This window comes from Theobroma cacao, chromosome 10 (genome assembly GCF_000208745.1).
Source record: "Theobroma cacao cultivar B97-61/B2 chromosome 10, Criollo_cocoa_genome_V2, whole genome shotgun sequence".
Classification (NCBI taxonomy): Eukaryota; Viridiplantae; Streptophyta; class Magnoliopsida; order Malvales; family Malvaceae; genus Theobroma; species Theobroma cacao.
This window is the reverse complement of record NC_030859.1, coordinates 6242440-6251912: the sequence shown is the minus strand read 5'-3', so window position 1 is coordinate 6251912 and position 9473 is coordinate 6242440. Positions and strand designations below refer to the sequence as shown.

The 9473-nt window shown below is 34.3% G+C and overlaps 1 pseudogene; it reads left to right on the top strand.

The window, feature by feature from the left end:
• Positions 275–2450, top strand: LOC18586595 (annotated as a pseudogene).

Here is a 9473-nt window from a genome sequence, read left to right as displayed (position 1 = left end):
TTTAACTTACACAAGTCACTTAAGATCAAATTATTTTAAGTTTTGGATAAAGTGACAAAGTTTTTGGTTGTTAAAGCCAGCTGCCTTTCAATTTCCCTTGCAAACTTATATAAATTTTACTTATTTATAATTATAAGTTGATTATATTTATTAAATATAATTTATAAGAAAATATAAATTGATCTAAAGTACAAGTAAGTGATATTACTCAGATAAATACTATAATCAAATTTAGATATTTGAAAATTTTAAGATACGATACTCGTAACCGGCCGAAACCCTGAACTAATCTTAAATTCAAATATATTTTCAAACGTATGTATGAACCCATAATTGCAGTACACAAAAATTAAATATCCATCGCCATCCCTACAAATAAACCAAATTACAACTTCATTTCCTCAAAATTTAGATGACGGGATGGAACAACATAATTATCAAACACGTAGAGTGCAGTCTAGAGGAACCCCAAATTATATTCTCCTTCATAAAAGCTAAAGGAAATTTTGCTGAAGTTGATAGGAATGAAAATCCCAGGTCAGCAACTGGTTCATCTGGAAAGCATTCAGAGTCTAAAATCTGAAACATGACACAGAAAGAAGTGTGAACAACTGTGTTGGGTTATTCAAGTTCGATTGAGTTAGTTCCAAGGTGTGTTTTTTTGTTTCTCATATTTCTGGTCTTCATTTGCTGCCTTTAACGTCAGTTTTAGCTTTGATTCAATGATTTATTCATTCTGCAAAAACCAACTCTACATTAGAGGTAGTACCAGGATTTTATCAAGTTTTAGAGATGTCAACTTTCTTCAAAACTATACACTGGCTTCAGTAGCTATCAGATCTATATCAGGAAATGCAACCCATCGGCACTCATTTACGATTTCTTACCTCATAAACTCGTGTGGGTTGTCTCCATATTGTGCTTTAGCTGTTTCCAAATAAGTCCGCTTTAAAACCCCAGAAAACCCTGACTTTGTCATTAGCTTCTTGAAGAACCATGGCTTCTCACAAACCCAATTCACAAACCTCATTAGAAGAATCCCGAAATTGCTGGTTGACAATCCTGAGGAAACCCTCTGACCGAAATTCCAATTCTTTTACTCTAGAGGAGTTTCAAGTTCTAACCTTGCAAGAATCTTGTCTTCACACCCATATGTCTTGAGATGTAGTTTAGACAGCCACATCATTCCCAATTTCAATTTCTTCAAGGACTTGACTGGCTGTGATGATGATAAGGTTCTTGTAGCTTACAAGCGTTTTCCAGCTGTTCTTGAACGTGATTTCCAGTCCCTTGTTGCTCCTAATCTTGCACTGCTGCGAGATTGTGGAGTGCCAAAATCAAATATTGTAGGTAAACGTGTTGTCTACCCACGTGTCTTTGCTCAAAATCATGGAAAGTTTGAAAGGGCTGTGGAAGAAGTAAAGAAACTGGGTTTCAACCCATTAAAGGAAGTTTTCCTTTCCACTCTTAAAGCTTTGGTACAAATGCGCAAATCAACGCAGGAAAGGAAATTCTAAGTTTTTAAGAAATGGGGTTGGTCTGATGAACAGATTGCTTCAGCTTTTGGGAAGTTTCCAATCTGCCTGATGCTTTCTGAGCACAAGGTTAAAGCAGCAATGAATTTTTATGTCAACACAATGGGCTTGAAATCTTCATATATTGCAAACCGTCCACTCCTTCTTGGACTTAGTTTGGAGAAGGAATTATTCCTCGGTGTACAGTTATTCAAGTTTTGTTGTCCCAAGGTTTGATCACAAAAGAAATCAGCCTTCATGAACTGTTGGAATCTACTGAAAAGAAGTTCCTTCAAAGGTTTGTGATCCCTGTATGAGGATCCTTGTTTTTTGAAGCAATATGAGGAGAAGCTAGGCATTTCAAAATAGATGGTAAAGCTGAACAAAATGAATTTTACTGTCATTTTTTTAAGGTTCAATCTCACTGATCTTCTTTTATGTGTTGTCCAAAGGTTTGATCAAGAAAGAAATCAACCTTTCATGAACTGTTGGAGTCCAGTGAAAAGAAGTTCCTCCAAAGGTTTGTGAACCCGTATGAGGATCCTCATTTATTGAAGCTATATGAGGAGAAGATAGGTGTTTCAAAATAGATGGTAAAGCTGAACAAAATGAGTTTTACTGTCATTTTTTATAGTCCAATTGTTTTTCGTCCATAAGCTAATCAGTGAGATGATGAATTTTTCTTTTGCATGACTTTTGAAGTTCATGAAGAAGGGCAGACACTGGACACAATGATATGCATTCTGTCCGTCTATTTTGGAGATTTTAAATCTTTATGATCTGCTCTATAACATGTGCTGATGCCCCTATCTTGATTTAAACAGCCCACTGATGCATTTCCCTTCTTGTTTGTATGTCTTGCCTGTAACTGTTGTTCATTAATGGATATTGAACATAACATGACAAGGTATGAAATAAATTTTTGATTTCGAGTCAGCGTCATATACTGAAGAACTGGAGAAATTGTAAAAGAGGAAAAGCTTTATTTTTGCGTATTGAATGCTGTACTTTCCAGAAAATGTTAGTTCTCTAGCCTTAGCTGAACATCGCATTTCTAGAGAGTTCAAATTTCAATAAAGCCTGAATCATTAAATTTATAGTCTGGTATACATCTAGTATTTGAATTCATTGTCCAGAACTCAATAGAAAGAAATAGGAATATGGGGCCTTCAAAATATTAAATGTATCTCTCTTCAACTCGAGACCAGCTCAGCTGTTTAGCTGGAGTTTGCTGTGCCTTTTCAGGCAAGTTTGTAGCTTCTTTACTGATCAAAATTTGAATTTGATCCTTCCATCGTCTTAATTTGGTAGTTTTAGTCTCTCTGCCTCAATTTTAATAAATATAGCCTTTACATTTTTATTAAAAACGGAGTTAAGTACAATGGTGTTAAGATTTTGTTTTCAAATTGAATGACGTGGCATTTTGGTGATGATATGGTATGTTGCGGTGGATTAATTTTTTAGTTACAGGAACATAGAAGTTTAAGAAACATCACATTTTATTTAATTAAATAAAAATTAATATTTTTATAAATTCTACAAAAATAATTGTTAGTACTAATTAAAGATAAAGGTTTTTTTTTTTGGTACTAATGTGTGTCAAGTGGTTAAACAAGTTTAGGTTAAACAATTTCTTGAATGGCCTTATATAAGAGACTATGTAAGTTGCATTTTGATTTCCTTTAAAGAGGGAACACGAAATAAGTTTCATAGAAATGGTTTTTCTAAAGAAAATTAGTATTAAATATGCTGACTATTTCTTAAAGAAAATTAGTACAAGGGTGTCTTACTATTTCTTGTTTCCTTTGTAGCAAGGTTTATCCTGCTTGTTTAAATAATGAAGTTTCAATTATCCAAAAAAGAGAGTGCCTGATCTAATAGATACTATTGTGGTATTACTTGCAGCAATACCTTATTCTTCTACTCAATTTTTCCTTTTCTGTTACGTCTGCTGTTTCCGAAACTAGTTAAGAATATTTTGGTTCATTCTATGTCTTGAAAAGTCTTGAATTTTTAAGAACGTTCGATCTAAAATCAATTTGTAATATTTATGTGTTTAGGATACACCTCGCATTTGTTACATTGAAATATTTTAGACATATAAATATAATAAAGGTCACTTCACTTAATGCAAATTAGGTTTAAGTTAAATTGTTTCTCTTAAAAATTTAACACTATATTAGAGTAGACACCGTCCTTATTTGTTGGTCACTCTTTTGCTGATCCATGTCACGTTATAGGTCTATGGTCCACCTTACATATGATGGGAAGTATTATAGCGATAGACCCATATCTGTTAAATTGAGGATATTTCGAACATAGAAATATATCAAAATTTTCGTCAACTATTATTTAATTGATTTCAAGTTAGATGTTTATCTTAAAAATTTAATAAGAAAATTTCAAATTTGCATCCTAAAAATTTTGGATATTTGAATTATGATCTTACCGTCGACTGTGGCAAGAACCAAGTAACTGATTATTTGCATTTTAACTTTTGGACTCTATAATGGAATACGTTTCAGCTCAAGCATAATTCCTAAAGGTTAGCGTAGGCTCCGAGGCTAAGCCCATGACTGAAATGTGGTGTTCTGACAATACTTTTTTTTGGTATTGATTCTTTCTTGGAAATGCTTATCAAATTTGATAAAATCCATAATTATCAGATTTGGTGGGAATTTGAAGGTGAGAGAAATTTATTTAAATTGAGTATTGAATATGAATACTTTGCTGCCGTACATACTTGATACGTAGTCTTGAGTTCATACTAAGTGAATGCATGATGTGGGTTGTCAAGGGGCTATTGAAATAATAAACTGATTGCTGGAAAAAAAATTACTCCAACCCGAGGCCTTGCTCAACATTACTCAAGTTGGCAATTAATTTAACAAGGTGAGTATGGTCGGTTTTAAATGAATTTTTAAGTATTAATATTTTGTTAACCAAATGTATGCGAATTGTTGTGGTGGAGATGTAATTAAGAAATGGTACAATGTGAATTCTTAGGAGCTGCTTGAGTTAATGGATTCAAGGTCAAAATCGAGTTATTGAATCCATGAAAGCTCTGGTGATGATGATAGATTGAATTATGCTAAGTCTTTTGGCAAGAATAAGCTTAAGTTAAGGAAGGTTGATTAAGTAATATAGGTGAGAAATCCCACCAATTGAGGTGAGTGGGGTTTATTATATGAATATTAATGCATGTAAATGCGTTGCCATGAAATATGATTGGGTGAATTAATGCCTAGATAGATTATGCCTAGGCCAATATTGATTTTAAATTCTGGAATTTAAATTGAGTCCAATGCAAATGCTTGATGTGTTCTGAATATTTGAAACGTTATCGGGAAGCATGAGTTGCTAGACAAGTAGGTTAATTATTAACCTTATTGTCCCCTTCGTATGTTTAGCCATTAGTGGTGAGCTGTATATATTCTGTTCGTTTTGTTACGAGTCACATGGTGACAAATGTATTGAATTGTCTTAATGTTTGATGCTACAGTCCAAGGACCTTATTGCCTTTATTTGTATGCTTCGTGAGCGGATAGTTTTCTGCATTATTTGAGGTACATCAAGTTTGCCAGAATCTTGCATAAGATATTCTATATGTCAGAGAGTAGCTTGTCCATTATAAATAATCTAATTGAGGATAATTTGATACAATTTATAAGTGGGGCATATTGATGACTGTTATTTGTGAATTAGCTGAGCATATTGAGTTTAATATGACGTGATGAAGTAACATGTATTGGGGATATGAGGTGGTTGTTAACATGATAGTCTTGAGATTGGGGTATGTGTTTTGTCCAATGGTTAAATTCCAGATGTTGATTTGATTGTAGTTGACTAGCGTTCTTTCCTCTGTGACTATGTTCTTCGCATGCAAGGATGGTGGTAAGTAAGGACGATCGTATCAGTCCCGCTTGTGATTTTGGATGATAATTATGATATTCTGTTAGTGGCTTCGACACTAAACGATGATTATGATATTCGGTTAGTGTTTGAGGCACTGTACGGGCAAAGATGTAGGTCGCCCATTGGATGATTGGAAGTCAGAGAAAGGAAATTGTTGAGGCCGGAGATGGTACAAGTGGTAGTGGAAAGAACACCTACAGTGCTATGATGCCATTTGATTGGTGATTCTGGATAATGATTCCATCAGTGGCTTCGACATTGGATAATGATTATGGTATTCTGTTAGTGTTTAAGGTATTGTACGAGCGGAGGTGCAGATCGCCCATTGGATGGTTGGAAGTTGAAGAAAGGAAATTGTTGCAACTGGAGATGATACAAGCGATAGTAGAAAGAGTACAAATAATTTGAGAACAGATGTTGGCAGCTCAGAGTAGACAGAAGTTGTATGCTGACAACATATGCAAGCCCTTAGAGTTTGACGTAGGCAACTATGTTTTCCCAAAAATGTCTCCACGCAATAGAATTCAAAGATTTGGCAAGAAAGGGAAACTCAATCCTTGATTGGCCTATTTGAAATATTGGAGCATGAAGTTGTCGTTGCTTATCGATTGGCACTACCGTCGGATCTTGGAAAGGTAAATCCAGCTTGTCATGTATCCATACTCAAAAAGTATGTTTGAGACTCTTTGTATATGATACAACATGATACAGTTCCATTGGAAGATAGGTTGAAGTACCAAGAGCAACCTATGGCCATACTAGATCGACAAGTGAAGAGGTTTCGCTCTAAGGATATCTTCATGGTGAAAGTACTGTGGCAAAACCATTTAGTCGAGGAGGTGACTTGGGAACTGGAAGTGGAATGCAAGTGAAATATCCAAATTTATTTGAGGACTGAATGTACATTTTATACCCCCTATGTCATTTCAATTCGAGAACGAATTTATTTTTAAGTAAGGGAGTTTGTAACATCCCATCCCCCAAGATGTTAATCAATGAGGATATTTTTTCAATTAAAGATGAATTATGGTTATGGAGGATATGAGGTGACATGGGAAATAAAATAATATTTTAATAATAAATCATAAAATAATAATAAAATAATATTATTTTATTAATGGTTGGTAAATAAGACGATGTCATATCAAAAGCTGATTTTGAGGAGCTAGGTTTCACTAAAGTGGAGGAGAGTAAGGAAATTTTAAAGAAATAAAGTATTAGTGGGGCCATGTACCATTATAACAATAAAGTATAAATGTGTGTGTGTGTGTGTGTGTGTGTGTATAAACATTATTGTGATATATCGGTGGCATGCAAAATAGATATTTTTGTTATGCATGTATAAAGGAAGGGTAAAATTGTAATTAATAAAAAATAAAGGACTAAATTTGCAATTAATGAAAATTTTAAGGGACTATATTGTGAAAGATGAAAAGATTGAAGAGTCAAATGGTAAAAAAGGGAAAGTAAGAGGACTTATGTGCAATTAAACCATCCTTGATTTAAGGTATTAATGGAAAATGCATAAAAGTTTCATAAAGCATATGTAGCATAGCAAATAGCCATGCATGAAGAGAAAGAAACAATGAAGAAATATAAGGTGAATAAATGAATGGCACATGGGAATTGATTGTGCATGGGAATGGAAGTGCATAGAATAGCCAGCCATGCATGTGAGCAATTTGCCAGAAATTCCAAACCACAGGCAATGTGCCCATGGTAAGATTGAAATTCAAATGGCCATGTAAAAGCAAGTGAAACCCACCATTAAGGACACAATTTTCATGTAACTGTTATGGGTGACTGGTTACATGGTCTAAAAGTCTACAAAAGAAAGGAATATGGGAGACAAGAAATGAAATAAAGGCAATTGCATGAAAAGCCATATGTGGAAATGGTGGATGGCCATTCATTTTTAATAACTTACACATGGCTTTTGGCATAAGCAAATGGAATGCCACCTAAGGATTTCATTTGGATAAGATGATAAATGAAATAAAAGATAACCAAGTCTTGACCAAAGGGAAATAAAACAATCTGCCATATGTTATAAATCATGGATTAACTTGTGATAAGGTAAGTATTAGAGGAATTAAATAAGGAGAAGTCAAGGGGGAGGGGTTGTGTAAGAATTGGAAAATTTCGCGCCTTTTTTGAACCAAAGAACCTTTGACCTTCATTACTATCTTAGTGCAACCTAAGAGCTTCAAACAAAAAAACCTTCCAAGTTGTTCTATTATTTTCACATTACAAAGAAATCCTAGAGCCCATCTTTGACGCCCACAAAGCTCCTCATCATCTACATTTTCCAAGCAACCTAAGAGTCTTTCATGGTTATTTTCAAAAGGGTATCGCATGAGTGATTAAGTTTGAAGGTGAGAAACAATTGAGAAACCCTTAGCTCTAGGAAACCCGAGGCTACCAACTCATTTTTGAAGCGATTAAGGCTTCCCAAATTGAAGTTTGGGGCTAGAAATTAAATGTTTGGATTTGGCACTACGAGATTGGAAAAGTATTAAGGTTGTGCATTGTAGAAGTTAGACCACTAACAAGGCAAGGTGGAAAAAGGTTAGATGTCGGTACTTATTTTATCGAAGTATGTTTTACTAGAAAAGTATGTTTTTGGGAGGGGTGAACTTGTGATATTGACTTAGTATGTTTTATTACAAAGGGATTTAAAGGAGAATGACTTGTTGGAAATTTGTCAAACCTGTAGCCAAGTGCTAAGAAATTGATTATTGAGTTTAAAAAGGTGTGGATAAATTTGTTGAAATTTGAAATTTAATGCAAATGTGCCTGCTGACTGAATGTATAGATAATGATAACATTGAAATTGTATTAAGAGATAGTGTGATATTGATTGCTAGGGGGTGATTGAGCTAAAACTTAAATTGTTAAGAAAAAAAAAAGTAAAAGAGATTTAGGTGGTGGTGATTTATGCCCACTGGAAATTTTCAAGTCAACACATTTTATTAGTGTAAATAGAAATATTGGTAAAGATTCCCACCAAAATAGGTGAGTAGGTGTGAGACCCCAACCTTTATAGGCTTGTAACTAAGCATAGATGTAATAATACGAGTCAGGGGTAATTTTGTTATTTCCTTAGTAAGCCATAAAAGTAAGATTTTTAACAATATTATGGCCTAAGTAGGCTTAAGGAATAAATGGATGGTGAAATTAGGGCTAAAATTGAAAGAAAACCAAAATTTTGACGATTTTCACGATAGGGGCAAAATGGTCATTTTTCATCTCGAGTTAAAATTTTAAGTTTTTATGAACCTGAACATGTCTAGACCATTATGGATCTTGTCCCAGTGTTAAAAGAGTAAAAAGATTGCATAAAAGATTGGAGGAGAATAAATTAATTGGTGGAAGTGCATTTTTGTAATTTTATGGGAATGGATAAGTTTGGCCTATAAATATCTTGAAATTTCCAGCACCTTCTTGAATTTCCAGTAGCTGGTCTTCTTCTTCCTTTCTCCTTTCTCATGTTTCTTCAATTCCTCCATGGGAGTTTTCTTCAAGCTTTCATAACTTTCTCTCTCTAGCTCCAATTTTCATGCTTTTGGTGTACTCTTCCATAAACTCTTATGCTCTTTCATCCTCTCACTTTAAAACCCTTTGAAAATCTGGTTTTCATACTTTCTCTCACTAGTTGGGCATTCTAGAGAGAGAAAGAGAGAATTACCCCATTGATTAGGAAGCTATTGGAAGGGAATTCGACTACAAAGGAACCCTAGGGTGAGTGATGAACTAAGCTCGATTTCTAGCTGCAGAAAATGGCTAGTAATTGGGATTTATGAGCTGTTTTATTGTTGAGTATGTTCATTACTTTTAGTGATTAAGATAGTGAACATAGATGGCCATTTAATGTGGCAATTGAAAACTAGCTAAGAGATAGCTTTTAGGGTTCATAGTATGTAAAATTGACCTATTGCTTATGCTAATGTGATCCTAGGTTCTAAGGAAGCCCCATCATCTCATTTGGACAATTAGAGGAATTGGAGTCATCTAAAGGCTCTACAATCAATTGGTGAGTGGACT